Here is a 21,500-nt window from a genome sequence, read left to right as displayed (position 1 = left end):
GGTTCACAGGTTCGAGCCCTGCATCGGGCTCTAGGCTCACAGCTCAGAGCCTGCAGCCTGTGTCAAATTTTGTCTCCCTCTCTATCTGCCCCTCCCTCACTCACATTCTGTTTCTCTCAAAAATAAGTAAACATTAAAAAACAAACAAAAGGAAATAGACAAATTGATCTAAACTGATCATAAGGAAAAGAGAAGGCATAAGTAAATAATACTGGAAATGAAAACTGAGTCATTGGTATAGATATACTATATTTCATCTTTATCTTGATTACAATTTCAATGGAAAAAATTTTAGTTTCACCATCAAATATGATAATTTTAGAGGGTTTTTTAATGTGGTTTTTTTGTTTCAGATTGAAAAATTTACTGTATATCCCTGTTTTCTAAGAGCCGTTTGTTGCCTTGTTTGATAATAAATGAATATATAAACACATCAAATGCATCTGTAGAGATGACCACATGATTCTTCTCCTTTTACCTACTAGTATAATAAAATTATAATACTTTACTTTCTAGTGTTAAACTTATCTTTTTTATCTTGCAATAAAAACAACCTGGTCATTACATAAGTTTCTTTTTATATACTGTTAGATTGATTTGTTAATATCCATTTGGAGTTTTTGCAGCTAGACTTATGAGGGAAGTTGACCTATCATTTTTCTTTCTTGTATTATCCTTATTTTAGTCATTTGGTATAAGAGTCATGCCAGCCTCATGAAAAGTGTTCCCTTTTTTTCTATTGTCAGGAAGCAGTTCTGTAAAATTGTGATATTTTTTCCTTGAATACTTAGTAAAGCTCTCCTGAGAAACCATCTGGGCCTAGAGTTTTCTTTGTAGGCAAATATTTTACTATGAAGAATACCTTTTGCTTTTTAATGGGAGTAAACTCAACATGGGAAAATATATACAGGCAAGGAAAGCAGGAAGATATGAGAAGTGACAGACTAAGTTGACATGGAAGACATTCCCCCTACAAAACAGAAAAGCTGGATAAATTATAAAGTTTCCCTTTTAATAAACAGCCAAACTCAAATGACAAAAATAATGGGAAATCTTCCAGTTACCTAAAATAAAAAGGAAACTCAAACCAGAAGTAATTTTCTATTGTCACCATGTCAGCAAAAGAGGGTATCAGGGCCTGATATAGGGTTTGGCTGCTAAAATGTTAATGCCATGTAGGTACAGTTTTCTTGGTATCAGCCTCTTTTAGATCAGAGAACTACAACAGAGTACCTTGCTTAAAGCTGAGCCCTATCAGTGAAACAGGCATCAGGAAAAATTCCTCCCACTAACCTAGAAAATTGGCAAGAAAACTTGCCATCTATCCAGGTCTCTAATTGGGGAAATAAATCTCCTGAGAGAAACTGAAACCCTAAGCCAGAAACATATAAGAGTAAGTAGGAGTTGTACTAACTCTATGATGCAAGAATCCAAAGCCAAAAAAATTAGCCCACAAACTAATTTTAGGACCCCAACAATAAAAGCCAATGCAAAACCTCTCTATAAACACCAGTAGTGCACAATCCAGGGCACACTAGACTCCCTGCTAAAGATGTATTCACAGTCAACAATTAGCAGTCACACAAGGAAACAAACCACAATGAGGGAGAGTCAGTACACCAAATACTTGGGAAAATTTGCGCCACTCTAAGAGGTAGAAACTCTACAACAATATTAAAGAGACTATACTATTGAAGAGTATATGATACAAAACAAAATAGGCAAATTTAAAAGAGAAAACTAAATCTCTGGAAGTAAACTGAATACAAACTTAAGTACTCTAGTTGGGGAGGCAAACTAGGTTTCAAGCAGGAAAAACAAAATCAAATCCATGCTTAGACACTAAATGAGGGACTGCAGAAACAGGAAAGCAAAGAGATCATCTTAAAATAACCAGACAGAAAAGACAGCTTACATAAAAAGGAATGATAACTAAACTGACAGTAGACTTCTCAACAACAAACAAAAGAAGTCAGAAAACAATAAAATAATTTTAGTGGGCTACGGTAGATACAAAATTCTATGCTAACTAAACTACTAATCAAAAATTAAGATGCTATATACATAGATTCTAAAACAAACAAACAAAAAAGACTAAAAGGATTTCCTACTGTTGGAGGAAGTCATGGAAAGGAGGTGACTGCAGGTTGAAACACAAGGCAGAGGCTTTTCACCCTCTCCCCATTCTTGGAATGGACATTTGGCCCACTGCTCTGGTACGAGGAGCTACTCAAGGATGAAGTCTTGAGAGAATCATGTGTTATTGAGACCATCTGGACTGTATACATGACTGAACCCCATTAAGGCCTCTACATAAACTCTTAAGATTCTGGGGGGTGGATGTGGAGATCTACTCATCTTGCTGCTGCCCAACACAAGCATTGCAAGTTCCCTTATTAAACCTGCCACCTACCAATCTGGAGTGGCCTACCTCTTTCTTTGGTCTGTGTACCCTCTGTGTACTGGGGGGCTAGTATAGAATTTCACCCAGGGAGAAACAAAACTGAGATTGCAAACCAACACCTACTGATATACAATTCCTGAAAAAACTACTAAAGAATGTAAAGAATTTAAGAAAGAATGGGGGGGGGGGAGGGGAATGGAAGAATCCAAAATGAAGGTGTGGGAAGCTAGAAATAACAAGGAATAAAGAAATTAGTAAACAAGTCAAACCTATACAAACATTGACTATATAAACAAAATGACTCATTGGGGTTTGAAAACAAGATGGATCTAATACACTGGTTAATACTATGGAGAGTAGGAGGAAGATGATCAGAGTAAAGCATTCCAAGGCTTTTGCATTACACAGGAGCATAGACACTGATTAACTTCATTAAGCCAAGTAAGTTAAGAGTAGGAGTGAAAAAAGTTTAATGCAACCTATAGTTACCAAACTAATAGCATAATAATTCAATTTAACAGCAGAAAGAGGGGGAAGGATTAACAAAAAAAAGTCACAGTAAATAGAAAACAAAATGAGATAATAAAAATTAGTCCAAGTATACATAAATAATCACAACAAAAGTAACCGGATTAAACTTTATTATTAAAACTAGTTTGGGAGTACCTGGGTGGCTCAGTCCATTAAGCGTCCAACTTCAGCTCAGGTCATGATCTCATGGCTCGTATGTTCAAGCCCCCTGTCAGGCTCTGTGCTGACAGCTCAGAGCCTGGAGACTGCTTCAGATTCTGTGCTTCCCTAGCTCTGCCCCTCCCCCCTCCTTTCTTTCTCTCTCTCTCTCTCTCTTTCTCTCTCAAAAATAAATAAACATTAAAAAAATCTTTAGTTTGAAAATAAGAGAAGTTTAAAAGATACTTATCAAAAATACCAACCAAATATGGAACAGCATTATCAATACCAAGCAAAATGTATTTACAGGCAAAAGTATTAGAGATAAAGGTGGCCATATAATGATAAAATGAACAATTCATTAAGAGCATAGAATAATCCTAAGTTAGTATATACCTAACAACATGTCCTTAAAGCAAAAATTGACTGGAGTTACAAGGAGAAATTAACAAAACCACAATCACAATGGAAAACTTTAATTTGTTCCAACTGATAGATCAATCGGGCAATCACTAATAAAGAGATTGAATATGTTAATAACATAACTAACAAGATTAATCTTATACACATATATAGAACTTGGCACTCAACAATTGGAGAATTTTTTTCAAGTACACATGGAACACATTCACAAACATTCATCCTTTCATTGAATAACTATGTATGATGTGCCTTCTATATGTCAGGAAGCCTTTGTGAGGCTCTGGGGAATTGGGAATTCAGCCACGAAAACTAAGTCTCTCCCCTCATGGAGTTTCTATTGGTGGAAGAAACAGACCTCAAATAAATGGATTCACATCATCTCTAAGGTCAAGCAGGGCTAAGTCTATAAAAAGAAAAATAAAGCAAGTTGACAGGACAGAGTAGTGTGGGGACCTATGTTAGATTGGTGGTCAGGGATGGCCTCTCTGAAGAGGCAACTTTGAGCCAAGAGATTTATGAAGTCATGATATGAGCCATTCAAGATTCTGGGGAAAGAAGGAATAAGAGCAATGGTTCCAGAGAGGATATGTGCCTGGCTTGTAAGAATGAATAAAGAAGCCAGTATGCTAAAAGTGAAATGAATAAGGAAGTCAGAAAAGGGAGTTGGGAATAATGGGAGCTGCCTTTCATTTTAAAAGCTCCTCTGGCAGCTCTGGAGACAGTAACAGGGGTGCCAGTTAAAGTGACTCAGGCTACAGACACAGAGGCAGAGAGAGTAAGTAGTGGTCAAACTAAATCTTGAAGATAGAGCCAAAAGAATTTGCAGTGACTGGATGTGAGATGAGTCCAGGATGACTCCAAGGGTGTTGTATGAAACAGCTGAGAATATGGTAGCACCCACACTGAGATCGAGAACACAGGAAAAGATACATGTGGTGTGGGCAGTGGGGGGTGCTAATAAACGTGAGATGCTCCATAGATGCCCCTGTGGATATTTAAGAAAGTGGCAGGCTCCTCCTGTTCCACTTCTGTGCTGGTGTTGTCTGCCTGGCCTCTCTGGGTATTTACTGTTGAAATTTCTCAAATTGTTATGGAGAAGAAATGCTCAATCTGCTTCCTCCAACATAGAATTAATTTTACACTCAATAATTTTACCCATCTGACGGACTTTTCCAAGCAAAGTTAAGCTAACATTTAGTGAATACCTATTACACTAAGTCCTTTCACAAATACCATCTCATTTATTTATTTTTATTTTTAAAGTTTATTTATTTTGGGGGAGAGAGAGTGTGTGTGCACACAAGCACGGAAGGGGCAGAGAGAGAGGGAGGGAGACAGAATCCCAAGTAGGCTCCACACTGTCACTGCTGAGCCTGACATGGGGCTCGAACCCACAAACCATGAGATCATGACCTGAGCTGAAATCAAGAGTCAGATGCTTACTCTACTGAGCCACCCAGGTTCCCCAAATACCGTCTCATTTAAACATAAATATCCCCCTTTGTCGAAGGGTGGGTGAGACAATCATGCACATCTATTCTCAGCTCCACATCCAGTGACATCACAGTGGTAGTTTGAAATTGGCACTGGTGGAGTATTTACACCATGGAAACCGCTAAATGCTACAAATAAAGACCCCTCCCCACCCCCAGCTCCAGAGCCAGTGGCTTACCATTTACCAGTACACACTGATTATATCCGTATTTCAGACAGAAGGAAACAGGTTCTAAGAGGTCAAGGGACCTGTCCGGGTACAGAGCCAGGACCCAGGTGTTTTGACTCTATGTCAAGTGTTATTTCCCTTGCAGAATCCTCTTGAGTCCTGACTTTATGTCAAGCTTCACACCAAATGTTTTAGTGCGTTTTCCCCTCTAATTCTCACAACTCAACAAGGCAGTATGATTGTTTTTCTCACTTTAATAGTAAGGAGACTAAGGCTTTGAGAACTTAGTAGCTTACTAATAATCAAACGTTGGTCTATTTGATAGTAGAATCCATTCACTATGCATTCTGTCCAATTCAATCAAATTCTACTTTGTCAAGATAAATCAACTGTTAATTTCTTTCATAATATAGAAGGGGGAAAAAGAAGTGAAGTTATCAAAGGCACAAATTAAGTCCATAAAAGGTACACTAAATGTAAAGGGCAATATCAAAACTGAATGCCACTTTTCCAATATCCCAGGAAAATTCCTTGGAAGAGGTGAAATTTTAAAGAAACTCTTAATTACAGAAGCAAAAATATCTGGCACACAAAGAGACATTCCAACACAGGGTGTGGCTTAGGAGAAAACTTAAAGGCTAAAGTGTGATCATCTGATCCAGGGGGTGGTGAACAAGTTCACCTAAGAAGAGCAGGGAAAACCCTCTGGGGAATAGGAAACAATAGAAATGAAGTTTCTGTGTGCTCTGGCAAAGGGCTTTGAAGTGAAAACAATGAACTAAACTAAAAACAAAACAGATTTCACTTTGAATCTCAATAATTGATATTCCAGATACTATAATATCTTTTTAGAATTTTGTTCTCTACTCCTTCATGAAATAACCTATTATCTTGATCTTCTACCCGGTTAAAAAAAAAAAAAAAAGAATTTAAGAACAAGAGCCATCTCATGCATTTATCTCTTTCCATCACCCACTGGTCTCCTTTAACCAGCCTCTCTCAGTCAGATGTTGGCACAAACCAGCTACCACTGCCCTGAGGCATTTTCAGTGGTAATCAGAGTTCCTTCCAGCCAGGGAACTTCAAGGAATTCCTCCCACCTGCTATAAAACAGTGCTTAAAGGTAAGCTCATAGAGATTTCGTGCTGTGGAAAAATTTCTCCAATTAGTGTGTTAGAAGCTTCCAAGAAAAGAAACCTAGAGGTATACAAACTCAAAATACTTTGGAACCCACAGGTAATTCTCAGAATTCCTAGCTCCTATATAATTTTCCCCATTTCAAACAAGTAAATGTGTCAACTCCAAAAAAAATCAATAAAGCATAAGTCGATGTTTTAAGAGTAAAGGATCTAAAGTATCGAATGATTTAAGAGTAAAATTCAGACTTTTTTTAAAATTTCAAATTATTTTGAGGACTTAAACAGCAACCCAAAATATTAATGCCCCTCTCAATTATTCCCATCAAGAACCCTATTCCTATCTAAAAAGAGGTCAGAGCTTAGAGTCCATGATACTCCCTGCCTGACACAAACATTTTTATCAGAAACTTCTAGAACAAACTGACTCTCTAGTAAAAGAGTAAATACTTTAAATACTTTTGTTTTCTTAATGTTAATTACTGAGTGGTCTCAGTATGGGTTGAATTGTGTTCCAGCAAAATTCATATTAAAGTCCTATCCCCTAGTACCTCAGAATTCGGCCTTATTTGGAAATAGGGTTGTAGAAGATGTAGTTAGTTAAGATGAGGTCATACAGGAGTAGAGTGGGCCAATAATCCAATATGACTGGTATCCTTATAAAAAAGGGAAATTTGACATAACACACAGGGAGACATGAAGAACATGTGAACATGAAGGCAGAGATCAGTGCATCTACAAGCCAAGGAACACCAAAGATTGCCAGCAAAGCACCAGACACTAGGAGGGAGGTAGGGAACAGATTCTCTCTCGCAGTCCTTGGAAGGAAACAACCCTGCCAACACCTTGATTTCAGACTTCTAGCCTCCAGAACAGTGAGACAATACATTTCTGCTGTTTAAACCCCCCAGTCTGTGGTACGTTGTTAGGGCAGCCTTAGCAAAACAACACAGTGGTCTCTCTGCCATGACTTCTTGTGTACATTCTCTCAATCTTACACATTTCTCAAAACAAAAGGTGGCAAAAAAATAACTTACAGAAAGCTATTCTTTTTCAGGAGATGCTTTCCATTTTGTGGGAGTTCAGATAATATAAGCCTCAGGTGTCTCACATATTAAATAAAGATAATATCTACCACTTAAGAGTTTTTGTGAGGCTTAAATGAGATAAAGCATGGAATGTATCTAGTTCAGTGTCTGGTCCATAGTAATGACAAACAAATAAATAAAATGGTGGCTGGTCTTATTAGAAATAAAAATTAAAGGGGCGCCTGGGTGGTGCAGTCGGTTAAGCGTCCGACTTCAGCCAGGTCACGATCTCGCGGTCCGTGAGTTCAAGCCCCACGTCAGGCTCTGGGCTGATGGCTCAGAGCCTGGAGCCTGTTTCCGATTCTGTGTCTCCCTCTCTCTCTGCCCCTCCCCCGTTCATGCTGTGTCTCTCTCTGTCCCAAAAAAATAAATAAATAAATAAATAAATAAATAAATAAACAAACAAACAAACGTTGGGAAAAAAAAAAGAAATAAAAATTATGCTACCTCACCTGTGTCAATATGACATGTGAGATGAGATGTTTCCTCAGCAGTCCCTACCTGCCACGCTGTCCTCAGAGTTGCCAACAGCTAACTTCATTGGGCTCTGACTCTCCCAGGGCCTGACCTGGTATCTGAATTTATATCCAACCCTATCCAAGTTAGATTTTGCAACTAGCAATCCACCCTATTTTATGTTACCATCGTCTTTGGTCGCTGCCCCCAATGCAAACCATTCCTCTTCTCACTCTGTTTCCTCTCTTGACCCATTCATTCCCCATCCTATGTCCTTGCAAATCCTATGAACTTCCAACCCATTTTGCCACAGAACTGTCCATCTACCTCCCACTTTAGCTGAAACAGGGTTTTCCATGGATGGGACCACCGCCCCCATAGTCCTCCTTTGTGGGGTCTGCTCATTCTCCAACACTCCAGATACACCAGGGGCAGAAGGTGGGTCAGCATTTTACCCATTCCCAGTCCATATGTCTTTACTTTCAGAGAAAACACCTGCCATTTTGAGGTTCATGACGCCCTCTAACCCTCTTCATTGTTAGCTGCCACCTGGAGACAGCTCAGTAATTCTTACTGAATAAAGACTCAATGCCTGACTCACTATCTTCCTCACCATTTTAAGCTGTTATTATCTGTGTTACTTTAACAACCATGTTCAACTCTGCAGACTCAAGTTCTCTGATCTCTATTCCATGGTCTTCACTCCAGTTAAACTTCCTTTTCTATGAAAGCTAACGTCTATGGTCAATCACTCCAGCTATTCTTACCAATGACCTCAGCTTCCTTGCCATATTGTCCTTCACCAGCATAATCTCAACTCCTGTCAATCTGATATATCCAGTTCTGACTCTACGACCTGTCACTTTGGCCTCTCTCTTATCAGTATCCCTCTCAACCATAGCCTATTTCTTTAGTCACATCTGTTCAACAAAATCCCAGTCATGGATCAAACCAATGGTCAATCTCAGAAGTTATGCCCAAGCTGCTGAGAGCTGATAAAGAAATCACAGACCTAGGCAGTGTTCAAGCATTATAAATTCATCTTCTAAACCACAACTCATCCTGAGAAACAATCTGTGTGTCTCTAGTCACCTTCTACTTCCAAAATTCCATTATTCTTCTAAAGTTCCTTATTTATATTATATAAAGTATATATTATTTATATATTATATAAATAATTATATATATAAAGTATATAATATTTATATATTATAAAGTTCCTTATTCCCTCCTCTCATCAAATGACTCTCTGTTCTGTCTCTTTGAGAAAAAAGAGTCCATCAGACAGGAAGTCACCCAGCATCCTATATCCCCACCTACCAGCTCATCCATGACCATGCCTGTCTGTGATCTGTTTCTCTTCTATCACACTAAAAAACTGAAGGTCTTCTCCTTCCATCAACCAATACTTCTACTTCAAATCCCATCTCCTCTTGCTTCCTCAAAGTCCTAGTTTCATAAATTATCTGTTCTCTCTGGCATTTTCTATCTTTCTATTCTATGTTTCCTATTCGATTGGCTCTTTTCCACCAGCACTTAAACAATCTCTCCTCTTGCCCCTCTCTCCCATCTTAAAAAAGTTCTTTCTCAAATCTAAGTCCCAAAAACTAATGTTTATTGAGAATTTACTGTGTGCAAAGGGTTGTGCTAAGTTTCAGACATCAATCCCCACATTAGCCTTATAGAGTAGATAATATTACTCCCAGTTACTAAAACTGAAGCACAAAGAAATTAGATCATACAACAAGTAACTGATGGAGCCAGACTTCCCACCTAAGCATCTGACTCCAGAGCTCATGCTATTAACCACAGTGTTACATTTCACGAAATAAACAGACTGCATTTGCTAGCTCTATTTTCTTACCCACCATTTTAACCTCCTGGCTCCATACCCCCAATGAACTGTCCACTTTAGCCTGTGAGGTTAGCCTTTATTTTCAGTAACCTTATAAATGGACAGACTAACAACTTCTCCTTCTTAAAACTATTAACTTTTTAGATTTCCAAATGCTGCTCATTCAAGTTTCTCTTCATATTTTCCTGGACTCTCCTTTCCAGAATCCTTTATGTACTTCCCTTCTTCTCCTGTCTTTTAAATGCTTGTGTTCTCCATAGTTCTACCCTGTCTTCCTTCTTTTCTCAGGGTACATACTCTGCTTGGATGATCTCATTTTTATTCCAATGGCTTCAACTGTCATCTATGTAAGTTTCAAGTGGACAGAACAGCTACTTGGCACTATTCATACTAACACTGACAGTAGGAGATGCTGAGGAATGACACCTGGAGACAGGCCACCCAAACAGACCCACACAGGGAGATGTTTACTTTGTTAAATTCACCAGCAACCAAGGTCTGGCTCTCAGACTTGCAAACTCAAAAACCTGAATTTGACACTTTCAGAACATTTTAAACAATAGAGACTGACGCATAAAACTGGTATGCCAAAATACGAGTTACCAATGAGGAATATAACTGTCTAGTGAACCTGATGTATGTGCCAGTCTGACCAGAGCAATATTCTTCCCATAAGGAAAGCACATGAAGTTAAACTACCAGGAGGCTGTTCGGTGAGCATGCAACCAAAACAAGGAGAGTTAATAGTATGATCCAAATATATAATGACGTCATTACATATTTATAAAGATAAACAGTCTATCGCCATGGTTAGAATGTGACTGATGGGTGGACTGGCTATTTAAGTGTAGGATGAACTAACATTCTGAACCCTAGATAGAACTTGGCAAAAAAAAAAAAAAAAACACCCAAACAATCCAATTAAAAGCCAGGAAGAGAATCTGAATAGATATCTTTCCAAAGAAGACATACAGATGACCAATAGGTACATGAACATATGCTCAACATCACTAGTCATCAAGGAAATGCAACTCAAAACCAACATATCATCTCACACCTGTTAAAATGGCTATTATCAAAAAGACAAAAAATAACAAGTGTTGGCAAAGATGTGGAGAAAAGGGAACCCTTGTGCACTGTTGATGGGAATGTAAATTGGTGCAGCCCCTGTGGACAATAGTATGGAAAAGTTAAACATTTTTTAAAAAACTGAGAAAAATAAAAATTTTTAAATTTTTAAAATTAAAAATTCAGCAACCTGGGGCGCCTGGGTGGCGCAGTCGGTTAAGCGTCCGACTTCAGCCAGGTCACGATCTCGCGGTCCGTGAGTTCGAGCCCCGCGTCGGGCTCTGGGCTGATGGCTCAGAGCCTGGAGCCTGTTTCCGATTCTGTGTCTCCCTCTCTCTCTGCCCCTCCCCCGTTCATGCTCTGTCTCTCTCTGTCCCAAAAATAAATAAACGTTCAAAAAAAAAAATTAAAAAAAAAAAAAATTCAGCAACCATAATATCCAGTAATTCCATTAGGAAATCTGTATGATGAAAACAAAAACACTACCTCAAAAAGATATATGGACCCCATGTTCACTGCAGCATTATTTGTAATAGTCAAGATATGTAAACAACCTGGGGTGCCTGGGTGGCTCAGTGGGTTAAGTGTCCGACTTTGGCTCAGGTCATGATCTTGCGGTCCATGAGTTCGAGCCCCACATCCGGCTCTGTGTTGACAGCTCAGAGCCTGGAGCCTGCTTCAGATTCTGTATCTCCCTCTCTCTCTGTCCCTCCCCTTCTCATGCTCTCTCTCTCTCTCTCTCTCTCTCTCTCTCTCTCTCTCAAAAATAAATAAGGATTCAAAAAAAAAATTTTTTTTAAAAGATATGTAAACAACCGAAGTATCCATCAGTGGATGAGTAGATAAAGAAAACGTGGTGTATCTATAATGAAATATTATTCAGCCATAAGAAAGAAGGAAATCTTGACAGTTGTGACAACATGGATAAACCCAGAGGGTATAATGCTGAGTGAAACCAGTCAGACGTATAAAGACAAATACCATAAGATCTCTCTTATCTGTGGAATCTAAAAACAAAACTAAGCTCACAGATACAGAAAACAGACTGGTGGTTGCCAAACAGAGGTTGGGGAGGGTGTCAAATGGGTGAAGGGGTCAAAAAGTAACAAACTTCCAATAATAAAATAAGTCAGTCACGAGGATATACAGTACAGAATGGTGACTGCAGTAAACACTATTGCATATTTAAAAGTTGCTAAGAGAGTAAATCTTAAAAGTTCGCATCACAAGACAAAAATGTTTATAACTGTGTATGGTGACAGAGGTTAACTAGTCTTATTATGGTGATAATTTCACAAGATACGAATAATGAAGCATTGTGTGGTGCATCTGAAGTTAATATAATGTTATATGTCAATTATACCTCAATTAAAAAAAGAACTGGGTTGCACCATGCCTAAGCTGTTTCTGTGGCTCTCATTTTCATCGTTGACCCCCCCCCCCCATACTTTTGGTTGGTATTTTATTTTAGGCAGGTTAAGGTATAAGGAGCTTATTATATTCAAGGCTATCAGCCTGAGAGTAATGGTATCTCTTAAAGCTAACTTTACATATATTTTCTCTTCCACTGAATGCCAATTTCATGTTTTAACCTAAGCAGGGAATCCTATTTCCCTTTTCTCCATGTTCTTAGGGCCAAGTCCAGTCCACTGGACTTTCTTAATAGCTCACAAATCTATAACCTTCTTCCTATACCCAAGTTACCTCAATATCTCCCCCCTGAATTACTGTGATGGATCATCCCAGCTCTCAGGACTGCCTTGCTCCAATCCATCCAAGAGATTGAAATCTAAAATGAAAACCCAATTATGTCACTCCTCACATATAATCCTTCTAGGCTCCTGATAGCTTCCAGGATGAAATCCAAACTCCTTAATATTTTGATTAAACTGCTTTTACTCATCACTTTGTTCAAGTTTCAGCCCAGACTACACTTCCAGAAACTCTTCGGGGACCATCACCTTTTGAATTGTGTATCAGGGTCACTGCTCTGGGCTCACACAGCTCCCTGTGCTTCTTTCTACTATAAAATGTAGCTAATGTTGGTATTAGATATTGGCATATAATGTTGCTGTTTCTCTTGCTTTTCTCCCCATAGACTGTTAACTTCTTGTAAGCTATGCCTCATTATTGTTTAATCAAAAGCACCTACCACAATCCTTGACAAATAGTAAGAAGCCTATTATTGACTGATGAATGAGTGAATAAATGAGTCAATGAATATGATGGCTTATCTTTGGATTTTTTAATTCTCTTGCTGGTTTCCCAATTATGAAGCAGTGGTTAAGGGCTCAAGGGGCCAATGAAGCAAAAAACACATGTTTCTCAAACATTGTTATTAGAATAGGACTAGATTTAAGCTTATTTGAATTGTCCTTTGCCCATACAGTAAGAGCCACACTATCAAGTACATTTTTTTTCTATTTTATTTTTTTAGTCTTATTATATAAATGTTCTACTATTTTTTTCATCACCAGCTTCACTCTAGCACCTATTCAATCTTTATAGACAAATATGAGCTATTCAATAATCAAGAGCAACCCCACTGATTCTATACCACTTGTAAAGGACTTTCATGTATATTGTCTTACTTAACCACAACATTACTCAAGTAGGAAAAGCTGATTTCATTACACCTTACACTTGGCATAAGTCTATTTTTAAATTTTTCCTATTCTCCATAGATATGGGAATCCTCACAGACATTTACCAGAAAAAAAGATAAAACCAGGGTTGAGAATCCCTGTAGACTTGTGAAAGCCAACTATAATGTGGATCTTTTGTTTACAGTGCTACTTAGAAATTAATTTATTTGTTGTCACACTCTTTTGGCCAGTTTAGTTAAAAATTAAAGGTAGTTCAGCTGTGACATTCCAGACTGCATAGAAATCCACCCTTTCTGAAATTCACCTGCTATACAAACATTCAATGACTATCTAAGACTCAGACATTACCTGGATCATAATGATATTTCCAAATCATACTCAATCTTAGACGGGACATATGCATCACCAAAAAGGCTTAATTAATAACTTATTATGTTGTTTAGCTTTGTTCTTCTGATTGGTAGGATTTAAAAAGCAAAGTCACAGACATGAAAGGCAAGATTAAAATACCCAGAGAAATCACTGGTTCTTGTTCCCAGCATTCATTCCATGAAACACTTCCTGTCTACTGTGTTCCAGGCCTGTGAGATTAACAGAGCAGTCCCTGTTAATGTCTAGTCAGAGAGAAAGATAGGTGAGCAGAATTATAAAGACCACTGGGAGGGCTGCCTGGGTGATTAAGTTGGTTAAGCATCCGACTCTCGATTTCAGCTCAGGTCATGATCTCACGGTCATAAGATCTCATGAGATCTATGATCTCATGGTTCATGGGTTCAAGCCCTGTGTCAGGCTCTGCACTAATAGCGCAGAGCTGCTCAGAAGACTCTCTCTCTTCTCTCTCTGCCCCTCCCCCGCTCCCCCCCCTCAAAATAAATAAATATTTTTTTAAAAAAAGGCCGCTGAGAATGGTTATTATTTGTTTGACCAGAGACAAACCATAAGCAAAACCAAATTCTGATTTTCCAACAATCAATTAGAAGGCTGCTCCTCAACTTAACAGCAACAACAAAAACAAAAAAAGCTCACCATTCTGTGGAAGTCAGAGAAGATATGGTTAAATAGAAATATCCCTGGGGCACCAGTCTGGCTCAGTCAGTTAAGCATCAGACTCTTGATTTCCGCTCAGGTCATGATCTCATGGGCATGAGATCGAGCCCCAAGTCAAGCCCTACATCAGGGCTCAGTACAGAGCATGGAGACTGCTGGGATTCTCTCTCTCTCTCTCTGCCCCTCCCCTTGTGCTCTCTCTTAAAATAAACTGATTTTTTAAAAAAGAAATATCCCTAACATATTTAACATATTTATCAAAATTTGGTCCTTACACTTTGAGAGAAAGTTTTCATTGTCCATAAAAAAAAAACCTCTACATATTCTCAGAAAACATCCAGTGACATAGTATCCACTCTCCCAGGTTAAAATATTCTATTATCCTAGGAAACAAAGTTATCATTGTCCACCCAAAATCTCTCATTCTTTAATGTTAGTTCATTGCCTTTGGTTGGATTTCTCTCGGGACTTTGAAGACCAATCCTTTTCCTCATGAAAACCCTTCTTCCTGTTGAATATGCTAGAAGCAAAAAGAGACTGATAGCTTTGTAACTCTTTTTCTGACACATATTGAAACCCAAACATTTCAATTTGAAGTCTGGTTCATATAAATTTGTAAAGGTTTTCGAAGTCTAAATGTGCAATATTTTCCTTGTAAAAATCTTTCCATTCATGATGACTTCAGGTGATTTTACTATTGCTGAGAAAAATTTTCTAAGAGAATCTTTTCATAAAAGTCCTAGAGTGCTTTCTTAACACCATGTAAGTCCTGCAGAAAGAATCATACAAAGTCACTGAGGGCTCCCAGGTTTTATTACAATGAAATTCTTCAAGTGCAGAGATGTGTAATGCTGATATGTCTACCAATGGATCAAGTCCTTGCTACTTTGAATCTCTTTCCAGTCACTTATCTTTCACTATATTATAGTCATTAAAATCACAAACTTTGGTAATTACATCGCAAGGCACTAATTTTATAGGTAGAGAAAAAGAAGTCTGGCAAGGTTAAATAATTTGCTCGAATGACAGAATAAGGAAGAGAACACAAATCTTCTGTTCCAAGTTGGATGTTCTTCCTAATACATTGAATTTGCACTTTGTAAAATACTGGTTGAATCATTTATCAAAACTAATTTGAATTTTAGCTTCATGAACAAAGCAACCATTCCAGTAGTTGGAAACGACAATATAATTCCAAAGGTTTCCAATTATGTTTCTCCCATTCTCTTTTGAATTCTCTCCAAACAGGCTTTCACTCCCATCGCTGCACTCCACTATGGTTGTTGAGTCACCAATGACACCCACATCCCTAAATTGACTAGCCAATTCTCGGTCCTCCTCTTGATTAACCAATTAGTGCTTCTTCCTGAAAACACTTTCCTCTCTTGACTTCTAGTTGAATATACTCTTCTCTTCCCTCTCTGACTTCAATTTCTCAGGCTACTTTGCTGGATTATCCTCACCTCCCTGACTGCTAATGACTGATGGCCCAGGCCTGTGTCCTCAGACCCTTGCTTTTCTTCAAGTAACTGGTCCCTTAGGGACTCATTGAGACTCACAACCCTAACTACCGTCTCTATGTATACCTTTGGATCCCAAATTTTTATCTCTGACCAAGGCCTCCTGCCTTGAACCTTAATTTCATATATCCAACTGCCTTCTTAATATCCCCACTTGGGTACCAAAAAACATCTCAAACTTAACCATATCAAAAAATAAAAGCCTCATTCTTCCAAACTCTTTCTCAAACCTGCTTCTTGTTCATTCTTCTCCATAAATGGCTATCTTATGCTTCCATTCACTCAACACAAATCCTCAGCATCTGCCTTCTCTTCTTTCCTCACATATCATTAAATCCTTTTGATCTCATCTTCAAAATAGAATCCAACTCTCTTTCCAAACGTCCACGCCTACCAACTTCACCCAAGATATACCATCCTTTTGTGCCCAAATGATACAATGGTCTCCTGTCCTCCTGTTTCTGCCCTTGCTTTACTTTAGAGTATTTTCAAACAATAGTCAGAATGATCATGTGGATGCGTAAGTCAGATCATGTCACTACTCTGCTCAAAACCCTAAAATGGCTCCATGTCTCATTTAGAGAAAAGCCAAAGTCACGGTGGCCTATGAGCCCTGTCATGATGTAGCCTATCAACTTTCTAACCTCACCTCATAACTGCTCCCTCTCCCCCGGTGTGTTTTGGTCTTTTCAAGTTTCCTCGGACATGTCAGGATGCTCTTGCATGTTCAAGAACATTTCATGTATTGTTCCTCTGCCTGTAAAAGCCTTTCCTCAGACATTCTCATTACTCCCTCCCTCCCTCATCTCCTTCAGGTCTTTGTTCAACTGTGACCTCTTCAATTGGGAGCTTCCCTCACCACCATATTTTAAATGTCAACACACTCAACACACTTCAGACTCCTCATGCTCTTTTTCTGCTTTTTATTTTCTCCAGACCAATCAGCGCCAACAAACACGCCATATGTATTTTAATGACTTTCTTTATTGCCCCTGCCTCCCTGGTAGAATGTAAGCTCTATTAGTGCAGAAGCTTTTGTCGGTTTTGTTCCCTGTTGTAGGCCCAGTGTCTGAAGCAACGCTTGAAACAGAATAGGTGAGTGAATGAATGAATGAATGCAGACAGGTAAAATATATCCTGGGGAAAAAACCAGAGACATGGTGAAGAGAATTCTTCTTTATATAAAGTGACTCATTAAAATACACTGCCCTATTCTCTTTCCTCTGTCTCTGGTACCTGTCTTACAGACAGGGGAATTGGAAGACTGAGTGATAAAAAGGAGCTGTAGTTAAGGGAAGACCATCAGCTCTCCTCAAAGTTGTGTTCTGAGAAGACAGAAATACATTTTGAGTATTGTAAAAAGCACAGTAAAAACTAATATGTAAGAATCAACAAGTTCAATAATGAACCGGTGTTGGTGAGGATGTGAAGGAATTAGAACCCTCAATACTGCTGGTGGGAATGTAAATGCTTTGGAAAACAGTCTGGCAGTTCCTCAAACAATTAAACATAGAGTTATTGTGACCCAGCAATTCCACTCCTAGGTACCTACCCAAAAGAAATGAAAATATACATTCTTTGGTGTTGTGAGCACCCAGTTTCAATGTGGGAATGAGGGGTTTCCTCATATCACAACAAGCTATTCTCAGATACCACCAGATTCCACAGGTGAAGGGTTCAGTTCTACAAGACTGCCCACCCCCACTGCCACCCTCTGCAGAGACCAGCTGCACATCCAGCTGTTACCTGTACTTCCAACCAACTGGCTATAAATCAGAGGTCCCCACGACCCCCTCCTTAAGTTCGATTCATTTGCCAGAGTGACTCAAAAAACTCAGGAAACCCACTTACTCACTAGATTACTATTTTTTATAAAAGCATATAACTTAGGGACAGCCAGATGCATAGGGTATGCAGAAAGGGTTGCAAAGCCCCCATGCCCCCTTTGAGCATGCCATTTTCCCAAAATTTCCAACCCAAAAGCAATACAAACGCTGTCCTCATATGTGTTTTCAGAGGCTTCATTACATAGGCATAACTGATTAAATCTTTGGCCACTGGCCACCGGCAGTTGATCCAACCCCCAACCCCCTCCCCTTCCCAGAAAGAAGTCAGGAGTGGGACTGAAAGTTCCAACCCTTTAATCACATGGTTGAATCTCCTGGAAACCAGCCTCCATCCTTAGGTGGGATCCAAAAGTCACTCCATTAACATAACAAAACACAATTTTATAGTTCTCATCACTTAGGATACTATAAGGGTTTCAGGAGCTCTAAGTAAGAAATGGGAATGAAGCCCCAACATATATTTCTTATATAAATTATAACATCGCATACATCCACACAGAAACTTGTACATAAATGTTTATAGAAGCATTATTCATAATAGCTGAAACCCTAAATATCCATTAGGGATTAACAGTTAAACAAAATGTGGTATATCCACACATTGAATATTAGCCATTAAAAGGAATAAAGTACTGACACATGCTATAACATGGACGAACCTTGTAAACATGCTAAAGTGAAAGAAGCCAGTCAAAAAAGACCACATATTATATGACTGCATTCAGATGAAAGGCCAGAGCAAGAAAATCAATGGACAGAAAGGAAATTAGTGCTTGCTTCGCGCTGGGAGGAGGATGGTAAGGGAGCTAAGGGACTGATAAGTAAAAGGCACAGGGTTTCTCTTGGAGGTGATGAAGATGTTCCAAAACTGACTGTGGTGATGGTTGCATGTACCTGTGAATATACTAAAAACCACTCACTGAATTATACATTTAAAAAAAAATTTTTTTTTAGCATTTACTCATTTTTGAGAGTGAGAGAGACAGAGCATGAGCGGGGGAGGGGCAGAGAGAGAGGGAGACACAGAATCAGAAGCAGGCTCCAGGCTCTGAGCTGTCAGCCCAGAGCCCGACGCAGGGCTCAAACTCACAGACTGCGAGATCATGACCTGAGCTGAAGTCGGACGCTCAACTGACTGAGCCATCCAGGCACCCCACTGAATTATACATTTTAAATGAATAATTATATGGCAAGGGAATTATATCTCAATAAAGCTGTTAGAAATTAATACATTAAATGTAATCACAGAAGTGAAAAGCCCATCTTAGGCACAGTTAGCCTCACAAGATTGGCTTGACTTTTCATGGTCCTCGTCCTCTCTGGTACTTCCTCCAACCATGGGTGGATTTTTGGTCCTTCAACACCAGCTTCCTTACACACACATTTTCTGAAGGATTTTATCACCTCCTTGTTAACTTGTTAGACTTCCACCTCATGTATGTCTGTGTATTCTACATATTTTAATTTTTTAAAATTTTTTAAAATGTTTTTTATTTGTTTTTGAGAGAAAGAAAGAGAGACAGAGTACGAGTGGGGAAGGGGCAGAGAGAGAGAGGGATTCACAGAATCCAAAACAGGCTCCAGGTTCTGAGCTGTCAGCACAGAGCCCAACGCAGGGCTTGAACTCACGAACCATGAGATCGTGACCTGAGCCGAAGTCAGACACTTAACCAACTGAGCCCCCCAGGTGCCCCCTAATGCAGAAGTCCAAAGCAATCATGTGCAAAGGCCTAAGGGTTTTTGTCAAATGCCTCAGAGTGTATCTCAGATCCTGTCCATTATTTCTTCTGGCTACATGAGACAGCAGATGTCAAAGGGTTTTGAAAAGCTGTGGGTGGTCAAAGTTATAATTATTTATATTAAATTCCACACATTATTTCTCTCCCTGTCAGTTGTAGCACCCAATCATAGGAATATGTGTTAGGACCTATGAAAACAACCACATGTAAAACAGACAGCCATAAAATGTCATAGTCAGAAGCGAACTTAGAGATGCTCAAATCTAAAAGAAAAAAGGAGAAGAAGAAATCCTAAAAAAAAAAAAAAGAGAGATGTTCATATTCAATTCTCTCATTTTATAGATGAGGAAATAGGTAAACTGACTTTTCTAATGTCACACACTGAAACAGCCAATCCCCATTAAAGGCCCCTTCTGTCATCCCACACTGATCAATCAAAAGTATAAGAGAATCAAAAACTCTTAATAACTATACACAACATACGCACACACACACTACACAAATGTCACACAAAGATAATATTATAATTCAGTAAAGTGAATTAGCAAACTAAATTAAAGGTTATTAGTATGTTTTAACTTCTATCTCCCTCTTTATCTTCAGAAATACTTTCAATAGTCTTAGATAACATAAATACTTGGCCACTTCTACTTTGAATTACAATAAAATTAATAATTTTGCTGAATTACACATGCAATCAATTTTATGAACCAATGGAATCATTTTCTCATATTATTTCAAAAAAGCTCTACTTTACTAGTCATTTGTTATTAGCATGCCAAGTTTCCCCCACTTTGCAACAAGATTGCTAAACTATAGGAAAGTCAACCACAGCACCCTTTCCCATTTGGTAACAATTGGAAAGAGGCACACCAGAATACAATTTATTCCAATAATTTTTCATATCACATCAAAATATCATGACGATCCAGTTTCCATTTGTGTCTTGAGGCAATTTGTGTATTGTTTGCAGCAACATCATCTCATAAGAGTCTTTTGGGGAAGAGGAAATTGTGATGTTAATTGGAGAAAACAATTTTGACTTTGTTTTTCAGCCAACTTCAGCTATATCCCCATAGAAGAAACATATTTAGGCTATTCCAAAACAACAAGTCTTGTGCTGCATCATAATTGGCATCTTGACATTTAATAAATTGAAACATAACACATGAGGTGCCTTACTAAGACAGTAAAAGCAGTAAATGACCACTTAATTCTTTATTCAAATATAAAGAACATTTTGTGTTTCATCAAGGTAGGAATGTAGAAAAACCTACCCTACTCTTCCACATGTCCCAGGAAAGTAGGATAGGTTCTCATTTTCATCATTTGAAGGACAAACAAAACAAAACAAAACAAAACAAAACACAGAAAGTTCTATTTCCCTCTAAACTTCTCCCGGTGCCATTTTCTTTTAGACAGCTAAAACCTGCCCTCTTTAACACCTAGAGATAATTTGAACTCATGTGCTTGTCAAAATGCACAAAGAAAGAATCTGAGATTCTCAATATGAAGCTCCCATTGTGAAGAGGTTGTGTCAAGGTCTTGTGGGTGAAGAGAGAGACTTTCAAAGCAGGGAAAATGTGGGAGAACAGTGGGAGAGGACTTTTAAGAAACTGGGCAAGGACTTGCGCTAATGAAACTCAGGTGGATGTCAGACAGCAAGCCCCAGGGTTCCCCCCTGCAATGCTACGCTCAGCAATGACAATGAGGGCTCCTCTGAGCCTCACAGAAAGGTGCCACTTTAAATAGAAACTGAAAAAAAAAAAAAAAAAGTATATCGGATCATATTACCGTGGAGCAGCTGAAGCCCATGGCTTTAGGGGGAAAAATACAGTTATTTTGCTTCAGCTACCTTTAAAAGAGCACCGACAACCAAATCACATGCATTTCTACTGGATGAGGCAGGGACATGATGTTTATGCCCATCTGTGAACCTAAGTAATGAGGACTTGGTGCAAAGATGAGTAGATTCAGTT

General features: G+C 38.7%; 1 protein-coding gene across 4 annotated transcripts in view; it reads right to left on the bottom strand.

Moving 5' to 3' along the window:
• HMCN1 (hemicentin 1) overlaps window positions 1–21,500 on the bottom strand; it is a 483,427-nt gene that overhangs the window by 450,172 nt on the left and 11,755 nt on the right. The gene's annotated exons all lie outside the window — the stretch shown is intronic.

The sequence above is a fragment of the Leopardus geoffroyi genome, chromosome C3 (genome assembly GCF_018350155.1).
Source record: "Leopardus geoffroyi isolate Oge1 chromosome C3, O.geoffroyi_Oge1_pat1.0, whole genome shotgun sequence".
Lineage (NCBI taxonomy): Eukaryota > Metazoa > Chordata > Mammalia > Carnivora > Felidae > Leopardus > Leopardus geoffroyi.
The sequence above is the reverse complement of the archived record's forward strand: the minus strand, read 5'-3'. Positions and strand labels throughout refer to the sequence as shown.